This window comes from Stylophora pistillata, chromosome 9 (assembly GCF_964205215.1).
Source record: "Stylophora pistillata chromosome 9, jaStyPist1.2, whole genome shotgun sequence".
Classification (NCBI taxonomy): Eukaryota; Metazoa; Cnidaria; class Anthozoa; order Scleractinia; family Pocilloporidae; genus Stylophora; species Stylophora pistillata.
The window spans coordinates 7,101,862-7,120,499 of record NC_142527.1 but is presented as its reverse complement, the minus strand read 5'-3'; the positions used below and the strand labels follow the sequence as shown (position 1 = coordinate 7,120,499).

The window sequence follows — 18,638 nt, the reverse complement described above, 5'->3', positions numbered from 1 at the left end:
AAAAAAAACGAACAAAAAACAAAAGAACACTCGTGATTATGGAAACAGAGCAGGAATGGCATGCTTATTACAATTGAGATTCAAAATAAAACAGGCAACCTACGTGGTGAATAGTATATTCGCTTGAAACGAAATTTAACAACCCCGAGATGGACTTGGATCAATGGTAAACCTTTGACTATTGAAAAATGGCATGCAGTGGGCAGAAATCCTGACCAAAGCGACTCTTACTGGTTAATTAATGGGGAGTATCCAACTGGAGCTAAAGGATCATTTAGCACAATGAAGAGGGGCATACCAAGAGGATGGATTTGCGAGGAAGAAACAGGTATTGAACAGTACCAGAAAAAGTAAAATATTAGCTGCATGTATCAAACTTTGATTTTCATGTACAAGTTTGAATTTCTATAAGCTAATCTCACCCTCCCTTTTCCTTCCTTTATCTTTCCTATCTCCACCCTGCCCACTGATAGCTCATCACCATAATGGGAGCAAACCGCTTAGTCTTAACCGTAAATGTACTCAAAAGCTATTTGGATTATAGGGACGTGACACTTTTCCGTAATCGGGATATTACTCCACAAACGTATGGTGGCAGTGTGGCAGTAGTTATGTTTCTTCAATAGCTAATTGTCGAGGAATTTGTTTCCACGATCCTGTTCCAGCAAGCACAATTACTCCTGAAACCTTAACTGAAAATGAAGCTGTTACCGCACAACGCAAGAAGACAACTGAACAGGATATCACTGCTGTATCAGGTAGGATCAACGATCAGTAGTAGTTTGAGTGTATGAAGATGAGCATCATCCGTTAAATGCTGGATTTGCGTGTTTTGTATTGATTTTTTCTTCGAGAGTTTTGTGGTTGTTTTGTTTGCCTGCTCGTTTGCTCTTTACGTGAGAAAAAAATTTTTTCTTTGTTTTTGACGATAATTTCTGTTAAAGTTTTCCGTTATAAAAGCGAGAGGGACCTAGCGTTAAGACACTATGTTTTCAAAACTAAGTATTTGAAACGCTTTAAATCCAGGGTCTGACCTGATTCCTACTACGGCAAAGTCAACAGAAAAAGTTCAGCGGAGATCTGTTCTTCTTGTGGATAACTTTTTAAATCCCTACAAACCTAGTAACCCACAGGAATTCCCTATACGGGGGACAACCTAATTGTCAGCTTTTTTTTTTTTTTTTTGCTTTTTTGTTTTTGTTATTTTTGTTCTTCTTGTTTTGTTTTTCTTGTCGTTGTCGTTATTTTTTTGTTTTGTTGTGTTTTGTCTTGTTTTACTTTTTGTTTTGTTGCTGTTGCTGTTGATGTTGTTTTTTTGTTTGTTTTTTTTGTTTGTTTTGTTTTTTGTTTTGTTTTTGTTTTTGTTTTGTTTTGCTTTTTAGTTTGTTTTGCTTTTTGTTTTTGTTCCGTTTTCTTTTATTCTATTTGAGCTTTGTTCACAGTTTAGGCTTCCTCGACGACCACAAGTGCTTTTCCCTTTATCTGGCAGTCGCTATTTTAGCAGGATTATTGTTTATAGTATTGATAATCCTTGCTGTGGTTTTGAACCTTCTACGTAAGAAGCAACGCGAAAAAGGTACTTGGATTCTATTGGTATTCTATTTAGAATTCAAATGTAATTTTAACCCTCTCTTCTATTAGGCAATCAAGGGGCAGGCTTTATTACAAAAATAATTATCCAAAAATAATCTGTAAGATATATATAATCACACAGACAAGGGAGCCAAATATAAATTTAAAGTTGTGTGGTTCGGATGAGAAAACCCCGAGTTGTGGCAAATGAAATAATTACACCTTTTAAGTCTCAGGCGTACTTGATTTAAATGATTTGCTTTCTCGTTGGACAGACCGATTTTTCAAAAATGACATTTTACTAAATGTAAAATTACGCCATGCTAAATTGGGGTAAACTGACCGATCAAGCCGTGCTAAAGACAATATTAGATTACAACTCTAAGAAAGCTGAGGGTCTCTAATCTTTAATCTTTAATAATTATACTCCTAAGACAGCAAAAAAAAAAAGAAAAAAAAAAGAAAACTATACTAGGAGTTTCAAAATAATATCATAAGAAATAGCAATAATAATTTCAAAAACGATGGCACTAAGTAATGAACAATAATCAGTTAAAACTATTGATATAAATATGATCTATGAATTACAAATAAATAAATATAAAAAGAACAATGAAACATATTGAATATATAAATATAGCTATAACATAACGTACTATTCCTAAACTAAAACAATTGATAGATGTCAATTACATGAGTTCATGGCTGCAAGAGCAACTGCCTGAAACTCATTTAAGTTAACGTCTTTGCTGATAGGCAGATTGTTCCATAGTACTATTGTCCTTTGGTAAAAATAAAACTTGTACACATTAGTTAATACGCTGATTTAGCTTTTACGGCGAACGCTAAATATTTTGGCTATTTTACGGCTAATGGTTAACAGTCTGACGGTTAAATCTTTTGGCCTTTTTATGGCTATCGGTTAACCCCATTGAGAACCTCTAAGCTGTGCAAATTATTTTTTCGGTTGGTCAAGTTGTTTAACCTAGCTGCTTATAATTATTGAGTTAAAAGTTGAAGCCAGGCGATAAACAACATGTACGTGGGTTTATTTCCGATAGCATTTTAATGGTAAAATACTATCGGCGATAAACCCACATACATGTTGTTTATCGCCTGGCTTCAAGTTTTCTATATACTCAAACACGAACTCTTTGGAGAAATGAAAATGATGTGTTTGACTTTATTTATTTGGACTCTATTTTTACCGATGACTATATTTCATTTCGTTTAACAGATTAAATAAATAAAGCTGTCATAAAGTAAGTTGCTTCTACCGAACTTGTTTTGATCAGACATTTAGTCAGTCGTAGTTAACTCTGATCGCATGAGTGTATTGCTAAAAAAGATTCATGATTTAGAACAAGATAATATAACCTGTCTATTCTCTTGCTCAGAAGTAATATGTTTTCTTTTCGGAATTCGTTTTTAGTATTCAAATGGCTTGATTCAGGCAAGACAAAGGCAACTGGATCGTCTGAGAAGATAGAAAGCTTTCCAATGCTTTTAAAAGTCACAAAATCGAGGTAGCTGATAGCTCCCTAGAGGCCAGTAGAGAAAACCTGGAATGATATCATAGTTTTGTGCTATTCCCATATTTACTAGCCAAGAAGAAGAATGGGCGTGTAAAAAACAGCCACGGCTATATCTCGGACATCTGACGTATTACCATTTTGAGTTTTATTAAAGCGATTATAGAAAATTGAGAAAACAAATTAAGCAGACAAGCAAGAAAACAAACAAATAGGTGAAAAGGATAACATGTGTTTTTTGGAGGAAAAGGGGGAAGTTTCCTGCAAATGGTGATAAACAATAGCACAGACAAATTCACCAGTATGTTATTCCGAATTAAATTGACCCATTCTTGCAATCAAAGTGAGGTGAGAATATCAGACTCTGCTTCTGCATGACGTAAAGTGTTAAGAGGTCGTCGCATTTGACATAGTAAACAAGTTTCCCTGTTTTCCCCTCTGTCTGATCACCGAAACGTATTCTCACAAGATAACAAAGCTGATCCAGCCTTTAGATAGGCCGCTATATTGTTTATTTGTTTGCCGTCGCTCTACAGGAATCAACACGACTTCGAAGAAAGTTAATCGATTAACTATGGTCCGATCAGAGAAATTTAGTCTGAGAACATAACAAGGCTAATGCAACTGTTTAAGACTGATTTAAGATAGGTTATTTTATTAACCAGCCCAGAAAGTTTCCTCTAAGACAAGCCCATCGATACAGAAATCACGATTCCTAATAAGAACTTAACAAATTTGACGATTTCATGAAGACGAATAGGTTTCCTTTCAAGTTGAGTAGATATCATAATTATTTATTAAACTTAGTTTAACAAATTGGGTGCCGCTGCTTGTTGTTACCAGTTTGATCTTGCGTTCGTGTGTCTTCCTGTCGGCGGTCAGTTTATTTCCATTCTTAGATGCCATTAATAAGAGTTTCAATGCGGTTAACCGTCAACCGTCAACGTACTAACCAAAATATTAGCTGTCAACTGTCAAATACGCAATATTTTTACTGTCAACCATCAAACAAACAAGCTAATGTTAGCTGTGAAATGTCTCAGATATCCTTAATTAAGAACTAATTTGGATATATCAACAAAGTTGAAATGGTAAATTGGCCACCGTAATGATTGCAAAAGCTGACGTTTCGAGCGTTAGCCCTTCGTGGGAGCGAAGGAATTAAGAACTACACGATTGCCTTAGTAACTGGCATGGGTCAAGTTCTGTTGTTCATAAATACAATGTTCAGGTATACATAAAAATACATGTATACAAAAAGTCCTTTAACCTCTAGTCAAGAGTAAATCTTGTTAGTGGCCGAACTGACTTCCGGTGTGGAAACATTCCCTGGTGTCGTAAAACGTTAACAACGTTGTTTAAAGCGTAACTAGACAAAATTACAGTCAAATCAGCGCGTTTAGTTCGTTTTATAAACGACATTCCAACAAATTAACCTTCAACCGTTCAATTATATAAAAAAAAAGAACCGTCAACCGTCAAAGGTTTTAATTCTAACTGCCAACCGTCAACGTGCTTCCCCCCCCCCCCCCCCTCCCAATTTTTACACCAAAAGATCTCACGTCACATCTTCACGCTGGCGTGTGGACAAACATGACAGCTTCGTTTTCTTTAAAGATTATCTTGTAGCTTGATTGAAATTTGTATTAAACAAAGTGACAGCAGAAATAAAATCTGTCTTTGATTCTAAAACATGTTGCTTAAGTTTTTACGTCGATCCCGCCTTTGTTTGAAAGCTATCTTACAAACAATAGTATTTCTACGTATGATGCACGATCCTCGCAGTAGAGAGCGCTATTTATGCAATAGCGAAAATCAGACCTGAAAAAAATCAGGCCTGTACGGGATTCGAACCACTGACCTTTGCGATACTAGTGCAGCGCTCTACCAATTGAGCTAACAAGCCAACTGGGAGCAGGCCGTTAAGTTGATTCGTAATAAACCCGTGATGATAAATCAGATACGATGAATATATGAGGTTCATAAATTTTGAACTGCGGTTATAGATACGTATGATGCACGATCCTCGCAGTAGATTTTGCATAAATAGCGCTCTCTACTTCGAGGATCGTGCATCATACGTATCTATCACCGCAGTTCAAAATATATGAACCTCATATATTCAGCGTATCTAATTGTATTTCTGTGTGTTACTTCATAAACTGGAAGGTTGGTTAAAAACAGGGCATTTTATCCAACTTTAAAATTCAACTTCTTCGCGTTAAATCATTTCCAAAAAAAAAATCCTTGGGACATATAAAGAACGATTTCTCGGCTTTCGAAATCCAGATTTTTCGATGTATTTCATTTAGTACCACATACTTGGATTGAGGGTTATTTTTTAGTAAGTTTTCATCTTAATGAAAGAGGTTTCGCGGAATGTAATTATATTTTCAAAGTAAATGGAAGAGGATTGCTCAATCTCCTTTTCACACATATTTTGGCATCATTCTACAAGATTCAGTAGAATTCATTTCTGTAGAGTGTGTTATTTCGTTAAGCGAAGCCTTCTTATTCGTCCTAAATTGTAAGCTCAAATTGTGGCAAATTCTCAGGATTCAGTTATTATAAAAAAAAACTAATTGATATTTAGCCAAATAAATGACGCAGTGTTTTCTTTTACATTAAGGTCTACCTAACCTGAGAATATGGGCCAAATTGAATTTGGAGCTGTAGCCACGAAATGTTTGACTGATGGTAACATTTCCTCTTAAAAGTTATAATTAAAGTGGCAATAGAAACAGGTTTTTCTTGTATCCCTCAATCAAAGGCGGGATTGACGTAAAAACTTAAGCAATATGTTTTCGAATGAAAGACATAGACAAAGAGAGTAAGGGATAGGAGGGGAGCTTATTCGAGATGGGCGTTTGTTTGAAATTATAAACTAGGGACTGGGAGCTCATTTGAACAAGGAAACTTATTCCAGGAAAGATGGTGGTCAAAACATTTTATAAAAGCCATGGGGTGAATGTAATATCAAATACTATTGTATAAGAACCACTCTTACATCAGGATTGCAGCACATGTGTGTTCAGGTGTACAGGACATTTGATGTCACACTATACAAGTACATTGTACAGTTATGCATTGGCCGCTTTTTTATGTGGCAAAATTCAATTTTACCGTTCGTAGAGTATGCACAGTGCTCAAAAGGGTCTCTGAGTTCGCAAGTACATGTGGGAAACACAATGTCTACACCAAGAAAGATTCCATAAATCAAAAAACATATGGACAAGACCGCAGTCTGCTACTGTACTATGTACATAACTTTGAAAAACGGTTGGTTGCTGGACAGGTCAGGCTATAACAAGGGAAAACAGCTAACAACATGTATAAAGCCCTTTACCTCCCATCAGTGAACAAGGGAGAATTTCTCTTTACGATATCAATGCAATATCAAGCAGACAAGTGAAAAGGGGGCTTATTTAGCTGATCCAGTATCAAATCTCTAAGCAAACATTACAAGAATTGGATGTTAGATAGTTTTTAGAGTTGTGCCGTATTCACCCAACACGCCAAATTTTTGGATAATAACTGTAGGTATTAATGTCTTTAGCTAAGAGAGTTTGCAAAAATCGTCCCTTACCTGTTGTCAAATTACATCCATAAAGCTCAAATCTGAGGGCACAAGTGTTGGAGCAGTTTGTTGGGTATAATCTTATGTACTGTGCTATATGAAAAGGTTTGAAAAGGACTGTTTTGTTTGTATCATCATTTACATTGGCTTCAAACACCTTGAACAAAAAATTAAAAAAAATTATCACTGGCTTAAACATGTAATTGTCATGTTAATTCTTATGTACGACAAATATAAGCAATTGATGAACCTTACCTAGCACCACGATACCCATGCATATGTTTGCCAAATAAAAAAATACTATCCTTCCTTAAACAACACCACCAAAACCTCCCCCACCCCCTTTCCCGCTAAAAATAGAGGAGTCCGAATAACCGGGTATGTGTGCAGTAATAACATGAATTCGATTCTCTTTACCTTTACTTTTCCCTCCTCTGTAAGGTTGTTCTAATTGTTTCCGTTAATACTGAAACTCACATAATAGTGGGTAACAAAGGAGCCAGAAAAACCTTGTATAACAATTGCCATAATATTTCTTGAATACTGTAAATTCACTTGTAACCATGGATTTCTATCATTTCTACCAGGGACCCATGCTTTACTGTTGCTTAACCGTGCGTACTTAGCATATGAATCAGAATTTAGTAATGTTGATGCTGTGATATCGCTGGCTGGAATAATACCTCTTGCTATACCAAAGTCAAGTGGGGAACAATCTAACAAAGCATTAATCAAAATCAAATGAGATCTAGTTTCTAAAGTGTGTCGGCAAACTATTTGTATACACACACCAGCAATTCACCCGGATAAATAAGCCTAACCTATACAACCTAACCCCCCCTCCCCCCCCCCTCTAAGGAGATCTGTACATATAGACTTAATATTACGCTAAAACTCAATAAATAAATAAATAAATAAATAAAGGGCACAGTTGACTCATTGAAAATTGGAAGTATCAATGATCTACAGCTGAAACTCACAGCAAAATGAAATATATATATTTTTACACAATTAAGCGGAAGGTAAGAGCTCTTAATAATTTCTTTTTCCTTTTTCTCTCTCAATTCTAAGCTACCACACTAGCTAAATTCGAAAGAGAAATTATTATAATTTACTTAAATATGTGCATATTTTTTAACAAGAGAGTAGAAAGCAATTCCGATATTTTAACGGCTATATACGAAATGTACACTGTGCTCTACGGGGTGGGCGCTTATTCGGGGCAGGGAAGTGTTTTAGATTGAGGGCTTGGGGGGCTTACAGTTTTTATCAGAGGAAATACAGTGTACAGGTCAAATAACACTCTATAAGAGCATGTAATGAACGTAAGGTGAAATCAGGACTTACTGGATGTGTATAGCTCTGGCATTAGGATTGTCAGAAAAGTTATGGCAAACATGTTACTTCCTTGAAATGCTTTGCCTATTTGCAAGTACTTAACAGCTTATTGAATTTGATAACCAACAAACCGCCGCTCAGTTACCTCAATGGATAGTGCGCTGGACTGTTGTGCGGGAGGTGGAGGGTTCGAGCCCCGGCCGGACCAACACTCAAGGTCTTAAAATGATTGAGAAGAATTTGCTACCTTTCTATAACAACATCAAGAAATGGTTAGATATTCTAGTCTTCTCGGATAGGGACGAAAAAATGGAGGTCCCGTCTCCTGCAGGGTCAGGGTAGGAGACGTTCATTTCCCACGCACGAGATTACTGTGTGATAGATGTCCTCCTCTGGGGTGGAATGGGTGGGAAGGTGAGATCGATATGGACTGAAGCGGCTGCCAGAGGCGCTTGAGAAAATGCCGACGTCCGTTCTCAACCTTAACAACATCTCATTGTAACAAACCTGTCATTCAGCCCTCTGCAAAAGGTTTGAATAAGCATCATATTAATATCATACTAGTATCCTTGTACACTTTGATACACAGTGCTCATAAAGTCTTTTGGCTCATGAGTATGTCGGATCAATAACATAGTCACACCTAAATTTTACAATTTTACATGAGTCAAAACACCTCCTTCCGGCGAACACCTCATGATAACTTTAAATTTTAAAAACGTGTATAAACTCAGCTCCGTGATTAAGGTAGCATATTCACGGTCCTGGCGGCAAGGGTAAATTAGGTGTCAAACTGAAAAATATTTTTGAGTGTAAGTGACCGTAAAGAAATAAAAAAAAAATGTGATTTTCTTTTTTCCCAAAAGATCGATCTTAGTATGCGAAACATAAATAAAATTTTCACAGAAGAGTTTTGAGAAAAGACGAGCAATTAAATGTTGGCCAATTTTAGGGATTGGCGCTGTTAAAAACAGGCTATAGAGTGCGGAAGTGATTTTTGCTCGGAAAAGAATTATTTTACAACACTTCGAAAACCCAAGGTGGTTTCGATCAATTTCGGCCTAAGACATTCATGGGCAAAGTTTAAAAGAAAACGAGTTTTCGTACCGAAATTCACGGGCCACTTTTAAAGACACTGCATCTTAATCCTAACCATTGCCTTCCTTGGTCCTTTTTGCCGTGCGTTACTTTTTGTTTGTTTTTTTTTTCTACTACTCAAGAAACGTCAAAAATGCAAATTTCATCGACGGATCCACAGTGGAATCAGCAAAAGTGTTACAAAGCAAGAGATTCTGATTTCGGATCTTTTTTTTTTTTTCCCAACTGACATTTTTTAGCACACTAAACAATTTAGATCTGTTTCTAGAGCTACAGATATCATGACTAGACTAATCCGGATTCTAAGTAATGTGCTTATCAGGAGGACTATTTCCATATATGGTTCTACTTAGGGTAAGGATGGCAAAGAGTACCGTGAAACACGATTTATCCATTCCGACTTCTTAATATCTCTTAGCTCATAGCGAGTCGCGTTATGAGATGGGTATCAAGTGATTCAGATCTAAAAGTAAAACGTGACTTTTCGTATTATCGATATGCACACGTGTACTGGACACAAACACATGTAGTAACTTTTACATTACCGCGGAACAGAAAGTTTTATTGGACAAAGAATTCAATCACGGCCCCTGCCAATCATTGACAAAATGAAACTTGAATATCAGAATACATCCAAAGATTCTTCAAAGAGAGTTCACTGCATTTGTATGGCTTCCCACCTCCTCGATGACTCGTTCATCTCGATCAGTGCATTTTAAACAATTGATCGATGTCAAAAACCTTGACTAAAATGGTGATGCAACGTTGTTCAGCTGAAGAGCTACCTTTGATTTTGTGCTAGAAAATTTGCTACCGAAGATTAAAGGAAAAAGAGGAGTAGATATATGACTTACCTAATGATACACAATTAACTAAAAAGATAACAGCAATAACGTCAGCGTCATTATAGCGTCTATATGGAAAATGTTGTCATTTTTTATCAGTCAGTACTTAAACTTTCATTTTTATATCACTCAAACGTTTTACAAAAAATTGCAAACAGAAGTCTGACAAACGATACCTTAAGATGTTTATGCTAATAAATCTCTGACGGTAGTTGTGGAAAAAGCAGAAACATTTCATAAGAGCTGTTTCTTAAACTGAAGCTGTGTTAATCACGCTCTTTAAGATTTTATTGAGTTTTACAAAAACGACTGATTCCAATGCAAATCAAAGGACTTTTTGGGTCAGCCATAAAAACCGAGAAGAGTATTGAGAATGGAAACGTCAAGTAAAAAATGAAACCTTTTCCTGTATGCATGTTTGCAGATTCTTTGTAATGTTTACGTCTGGTTGATGTTTTGAATATTGCTACCATCAGATTAAATACTGTGATTTATGGTGTACATGACATATTCTAGAGAAGTAAAGTTTGGTAAATAAATGTAAACAGGACATCAGACACAACAACTAAGGTTTCGACGTATTCACCATCCTTTTGTCAATTTCCTCTTGCTGAAAGTGTTTGTGATGAACAAATTATCGGAAGCAGGAAAGCAAAGAGACTGCAATAGGAACTTGGACTGATTTATTGAATAATTCCAGTAAAGAATTATAGAAGGCGTTCTCCTGCTCCGTGTTATCTTACAATTAGCACATAAATTTTTGCGTGATACACGTGAGTGCTAAATCTCGTCTCAGCGCAACTCGGTGGAAAGTTCCTGTTTACAAGTGAAGAGCCGAAAGCACCTAAAACAAATATCATACCGCGACTTGCAAACAATTTTGTTTTTAATGCTTGAGCACATTGTGGGATATACTTGTTTGGCGGAATGGAAAATGCATATTTTGCGGTTTATTCTGCTCTTCTTTTGCTAACTGGAATCATACACATGAAGAGTGTTGCTGGTAAGCACAATTAATAGCTACAAGTTTCCTTTTTAAATTAGATTTCGTATCCAACTGAAAGCTGACAATGAAGGATGCTTAAAATGTTTGAAAACGATCCTCGCAGAAATGAACACTACTTACAGTCAAACTAAGTAAAGCGTACCCCTCAAGATTACATAAATGAATTGATCAATTGGATATTGAACCCGCCAGTCGTTTCAAGAATGCAGTAATGAATTGATTATTTGATTATTGAACCCGTTAGCCGTTTCAAGAATGCAATAATGGATTGATTATTTGAATATTGAATCCGATAACCCTATCCGTTTTGAAAAGGCGCGGATCATTGTTCAAATTAGAAGTCAATGTCTGAAGTCCATTAAGATTGTTCTGTTTGACGAGGAATCCTGAAAATGAACAAACTGCACTGTAAAAACACTGCAAAAACAGTCGATCGCAAATATTATCGAAATAAAAAAAGTCTTGCGATGGCTTCGCCCGTAAACTATATATTTCGACCATGAATACATACAAGAATTTCTACAAGTTCGTCAAGGTGTAAATAGGCGAAAAAAGGTCTCGATAACATTCCATCTACAACATTTACAAGAACTTCTACACAACACTCGCACTCAGCTTCCCACCCATGTCTGACGCCATGTTGAAATAGTTCCAATCCATCATCACGTGTTCGCATAATCCAATCAGAAATGGACTTCTGATTTCAACATTGATCCGCGCCTTTTCAAAACGAATACGGCTATCGCTTTCAATATTCAAATAATCAATCCATTATTGCATTCTTGAAACGGCTAGCGGGTTCCATATTCAAATATTCGATTCGTTATTGCGCTCCTGAAACAATTAGTGGGTTCAATATTCAAATAATCAAATCATTAATGTAATCCTGAGCGGTACTCTTCACTTAGTTTGACTGTAAGTAGTAGTGAAAATAAAGCCTACAAAACAAAAGAAAAAAAAAAATCAAGCCTGTACGGGATTTAAAACCATGACCTCTGTGATACCGCTGCAGTGCTCTACCAACTGAGGCAACAAGCCAACTGGAAGCTGGTCATTATTTTGGCTCGTATTAAACCTATGGTCATAATGACCAGCTCCTAGTTGACTTTTTATCTCAGTTGGTAGAGTACTGATCCGGTCTCGCAGAGGTCACGGTTTCAAATCCTGTACAAGCCTACATCTTTTTTTTTTTTTTTTTTTCAGGTTTTACTTTCACTACCAATCAAGCAGTGTTCATTACTGCGAGGATAATTTGGGAATAGTACTGTGCACTGACACATACTGCCGGCCCATAACACGTTTGATATCAAAATGTACTAGGACACATCTTCAAAATTATAAATTTACGATGACTGTTGCAATTTCAGGGTAATCAAACTCAAAACTGGAGGTATTTATTGTCCAGGTTTGCCTGTTGAAAGTAAGATTTGAGAAAAGTAATGCTCATTAGGCAAGGGACTTGTCCTAAACGCCAGCGCTCAGAATTCCACGGCAAACTAAACCTAAGGTGTACTAAGAAAGCTACTTTGTTAAAAGAAAATGGAACAAATAATATTCATGTGCAGCCAGACCCCCCCCCTCCCCTCCTCAAACAAATAAAATAAAATAAAATAAAATAAAAATTATGATAATTATAAATCATAACAGTTTGGTTCATCTTATCTCTATCTCTGCCGGGATATGGTATGTCTCTGTTTTATTGTACACTCAGGTCTCCTCAAGAGATTCGCCGGTTCAAGGTACATTTTCAATGAAAGTAATAATGATTATTTCTACAGTTGGAATAGAAGCAAAACAATCTGCGAAAGCTTTGGGTGTAACCTTGTCTCTATTGAGAGTCGTGAGGAATGGGAATTCCTAAAGGAAACAATACAGAACATTACAACCACTGAGTACTTCTTAGGCTTGAGAAAAGATACATCAACTGGGGAGTGGAGATGGTTAAGTGATAACAGCATAGTAACTGCGTCCAAAGAAAGAGAATGGCCATGGGCAGAAGGACAACCTAGTGACAATAAAGGTCGCGAGAGCTGTGTAGAGATGTACAAAGATTATGATGACAACTATGGGCTCTGTAATGATATGAGTTGCGACATGAAAAGATATTCTGTTGGGTTCATATGTGAATGTAAAAATGGAAGAAATCCTCGTCGATTCAAATTACATGAAACTAAATATAAGCCTTGGTCAAACCCATTACGGCCCAGTCCTTCTATCGAAAGTCGATTGCATCGAGGAAGACAGTTAAAAAAAAAACACATAACATAATGCAAATGCCAGATAGACAAGTTATTATATATCGATCTTGCTGTGAGCAAGTAAGCTCTTCTCGATTCATATATTTTTTTTTTAATTTTATTTTTAGCGTATAGGTATTGATCCATTGATTTACGTTTTTTGATTATGATGAGATACACCACCGCTACCATTGCTTTACGCTTCCCTTAAAAAATGGACAGACATTCACCATTTTACAACAATAAGTTAATTTCCTTATATCTTTTTAGAGAACAAATCAGCGACGGCGACAGTGTCCACCAGAATAGGTGACAATTGGCGTTATACTACCGAAACTATAACGCCAATTGTCAATTTTCGGAGACGCGCAAAACAGTTGCCGCTGGTGAGGAATATTTAACAATTATTCCACGAGCGCGTGTTGGATATGAGATGATGTATAGCCAACGAGGCGCGTAGCGCCTCGTTGGCTATATATCATCTCATATCCAACACGCGCTCGTGGAATAATTGTTAATTATTAAAAACTGGATCATTGGATAATGCAATTCAAGACTTTTTATTGGCTTAGCCATTATGGTATATCAGCCAATATACCATAATCTACAAATATGGTAAGTTGGCTATAATCATCTCATATCCAACAAGCGCGAGTGGAATAATTGTTTTATTGAAAACGCCCCCAAGAAATTATTATTTTGTAAAAAGAAACTGGATTTTTTAGCTCCCTTTTGATTTTAAGCTGACGCGTACGTTTACCATATTTGTAGATTATGGTATATTAGCTGATATACCATAATGGCTAAGCCAATAAAAAGTCTTGAATTGCATTATCCAATGATCCAGTTTTTAATAATATAATTTAGCCTACATTATATATCCGTGGCGCCTCAAACGTAAACGCTCGTAATCGCATTCTTTCACATTGCTGAGAATCAAACGATGTCGGGCTTTCCATAAAAAAAAACGAGAAAGGTCTTATATCGGTGGTAAAAGCGTAGACGATAGCCTGAGATGAATGATAATCGCTTTGATTTTAGCTGAAAAGAATATTGTAGAACACTTTTAGCCGGATCGTTATGTATTACTAAACGAAAGCGGATGAACGACGACCTGCAGCAAAAGCGCGGGAAAAGAAAGGTGAAGGAATGCTATCACGTGCGTTTGCTTTTTGTGCCAACATCTTTTTAGTCATGTGATCACCTTTGTCACTAACGGCAACTGTTACTCACGTCTCCCCGGAAAAACAGTCCGCCTGTTTCGGTAGTAACTGTCAAAGGCATGACTTACCCAACATATCTGTACATGTCCAAACGATAACTATGATGAGAATCAGTGCTGAATGTGCGTACAAATCAAGTAAAGAGACAATACTTCCCTCGAATTACTCTGAGCAACCCCTACCTAACACTTCTCTAACTTTGAGTTTATACACGTAGATAAATAGAAAGGAACAAACAAGCAATAACAAAAACAAAACGAAAAGAGCCAAAGAAAAAAAAAAAATCCCACGAAAAAGAAAATAATACCGATATTTTTGCATACTTTTGATTCTCCTTTTGTGTCTGTGTTTTGTTGTTATTTACCACCATTATTATCATCATCATCTCTGGCTTACGAGTATTTTTATAATTTTATTTGAGAATACTAGTAGTGAGTCACTAACTTTGGTTTCATGTTGGTCCTAAGGAATGAATGACGAATTTCAGGCATCGATAACTTCAGGGGTCAGAAAATCAACAACAAGTGCGTCAACTAACCAGAAAAAGTTCTATTCAAGTTCACTACTATCCACCATAAAACACGGACCCACTTTTGATATTTTTAAAGAAGTTTTGAAATCCTATTGTGACATAATGCAGATATTAGATAAACCTGAGTCCTTTTGGATCTTTCACTTATGATGCATTATTCGTACACCTCCTAAAAATATACTTGTACCTCTCTGCGCTTTCCTTATATGATTGATAGGCAATCATCGCACTTCATCAATTCGTGAATTTTCTTATTACTCTCCAAAAGAAAAAAATCGTCAAATGTGACAACTTCCAACAAACCAGGTAAGTGTGGGCATGACTCATCCAACAATTACGTCTAAATGATCACGTGAATCAATGAATGTTGAATGTAGGTTTAAAAGAAATAAAGTGCCATAACTTCCCAGGACTTACTCCGCCAAACACCCAGAAGCTCCTTAAATCTAAATTTATACGTGCAGCTATATACAAAAGGAACAGACAAACCATAAAAAAAAAACATAAACATAATTCACCACCATCATCATCAAACTGAATTTAGAGTATTTTTATAATCTCTATGGTCTAGTGAAAGGCTGAATTTATATTGAAAATGCTAAAAGCGAATCACTATCCCAAGTTGATTTGATGTTTCCCTTTAGCATCGACTTATAATTCCCAGGCATCGGAAACTGTTCGGTTCAAACAATCACCCACAACTACGACGGGGACTCACTTAGAACACCATTCAAGCAAATCATCGTCGGCTCTAAAACATAAACCCACAATTCATCTTTCTACTGAAGGTTTTAAATCCCAGTGTAAGTCAATTATCACCGTTTAGAAAGATTTAAGATAACATATGTCTATGCTTGTAAAGAATACTAGCTTCCACCTCTTCCGGAAAAAAAAAGGGAAAAAATTCAAATGAAGAAGCAGGCGAAGGCAAAGAAATGGTATAACTTGAGCTAAGACAAATAGAATCATATCATTTTTTAAGCGGTTTCGAATCTTTTTGCTCCATGCCTTATCTGAAACAGCCTTTTATGTATATATCAATAAAGGGATTACGTTTGGGAATACCGTCTCTGAATACTCCTTGGCAGACGATGTACATACCAGCAAGCCTAACGTGGTTGTAATAGTAGTAGTGCTAGTGGCCATTTTTATCCTGATCCTTGTAGTCGCTTTTGGACTAATTTTCTTTCCAAGACATCGGAGCCCCGGTAAACACTGTAAGTGTCCTGCATTGTGCTCTCAATTGTTCCTCGTCAAGCTTTTTCTGTAATTTCTCGCGGAGAATACTCGTTTTCATCTGTTTTTATATATTTGTCGTTTCCTTTACTCTCTACCGCCTCCCGGTTAGGTCAATTGGTTAGAGCGCCGGATTGTGTTGTGCGGCAGGTCGAGGGTTCGAGCACCGGCCGGACCGATACTCATAGTCATAAAATAAGTGAGGAGAATTTGCTGCCTTTCTATAATCAAAAAATGGATAGATATTCTAGTCTTCTCGGATAAGGACGAATAAACCGTATGCCCTGTCTCCTACAGGGTTAGGGGTAGGAGACGCTAACTTCCCACGCACGAGATTACTGTGTAGTGGATGTCCTCCCCTGGGGTGGGATGGGTGGGAATTGGCCCTGAAAAGCCCCCATGGGGAGTGGTCAAGTAACGTATGTATGTATGTATGTATGTATGTATGTATGTATGTATGTATGTATGTATGTATGTATGTCTTTACCTTAAGTGATACATATTATCAACCAACTGTGCATAATTATAACAACCTGTCCATAGCATCTCCATCACAACCCTGTAAATGTATTTCAAATAATTGCAGTAGTTTACCATGCATTACTCGATGTTTAGGAATTACTGTGAAAATGATATTACATTAAGTAAGTTGACGCTTGATTACTGATTTATTTTTAACCACATTTCTATCTTTTTTTTTTCTTATTACGTGTAATTGGCATATTGGAAGAATAGGTTCGCTTTCCGACTCTCAGTTATTTTAAGCAAACCATTGTACCGGAAGCTATTACAGCATTTGAATCCAAAAGGAGAAATAAGCAAAGCAACAAATTTATCAAATGGAGAGAACGAAGAAACAAACTGGTGTTGAGCGATAAAAAAAGAATAGAGCAGCCAACCAGTTTCTGCGATGAGAAAGAAGGAAACAAGGATTATGTTTACGCTGTTTTTCGCAAACAAAGGAAAGGCAGAGCCAGTTCTGAAGTAAGCACCCTAAAGAAAACTTCCGATCACCCTCGGGAAGGAACTGGTGGGTCAACTAGTAACCGGGCGTCCTGTATAGGGCTCGAAGTCAATACAAGGGCCGCCATGATCGAGACACCCAAGACTGGCAAGAATACAGATTACTTGTATGGAGTTGTTGGCAAGACGAAGAAGAAGAAGAAACCGCCACGGGTAAAATATTTCACCTACCCGAGCAAGAATTTTCTTCATGATTACCTGTTACTACGAACTTGAGCGCTGTTTGACTTCAGAAAACGATCGTGATAAATTTACTTCCTCGATTGATAATATATAAAGATGATAATCGTGCGTGCAGCTAGCTGGAACACGGTAACTGGACAAATTTTTGAGTATCCTCTAAAAATTTCTAAAGTTATACTTCTTACTAACCAAGCGTGAGGGCCATACTAGGAATTTTATCCTGAGTGGGATTACGGACCGAGTAAAAGCAAAAACACCGTACAACTGAGGGCCATGATTAATCCCCCAGTACGATTCGAGAAAGTGGCGTTGATGAATAGTTTATCATGCGGCAAAACTCGTTTAATTTAATTTTTTTTCTGGCTTTCGTAACCAATGCAAAATACACGGCTTATGACCGTCACCGTCAGGAAACGGTTCGTACAGTGAACGGTAAAGTACAGACCAAGTTAGAACCAAATTAGAACGCAGAGATTTACCTCAAGATTACCTTGAGACATAGTTAATATGTAAATAAAAACTAACAAAGAAACAAACGGGAAAAAATAATAAACAAAACAAACAAAAGCAAAGGGAAGCAAGTGAAACAAAATAAAAAATCTTGATAAAAAGCAAAATAAGACACAACTGGGTCAACTTACCATATTCTGATCATATTATTCAATTTTTGTTTGTCTGTTTTTTTGTTTTTCTTACTCACTACTTGCTATCGTTATTCAGTATCAATATTTGTTAAATGTTTGATCTAGATGCCCCCTCCCTACCGCGGTCTTGTGTGCGCAGATCTCGTCCACTTCCGGGAAAACTACGCTAAGAGTGTGAAAGAACAGTCCCAGAGAGTATACGCCCACGTTGATCAAGCAAGTGAAGACCCTAAGCGTAAAGATATTAGAGCAGAATCATGAGGAAACAGAGGAAGGGGAAGATTGAACTCTGTTCGTTTAGAATCTTTGAAATTATTGAATGATAAACATAAAGAAAACGAAGACCAATCAAAGCAAAACTTAAAGAAAATGATTGTAATAATAACACGTCATCGTTTTGGAGACAGTATTCAGTAATCACTTGTTTTGTCCTTAAAAAAACTGGACTGTTTTGGTAGAAATGATTTAAATAAATTATACCATGTCGATTAGAACAACTTAAACCGTCATGTACCAGAATGCGTAGGGTGATACTCATTAAGGTACGTATAAAACCTATGAAAACGGTATTACTTCCAGGGGATAAGTTGAT

At 36.7% G+C, this 18,638-nt stretch overlaps 1 pseudogene; it reads left to right on the top strand.

Annotated features, from left to right (window-relative positions):
• The first annotated feature begins 282 nt into the window (after positions 1-282).
• On the top strand, positions 283-18,332 carry LOC148722996 (uncharacterized; annotated as a pseudogene).
• Positions 18,333-18,638: the final 306 nt, after the last annotated feature.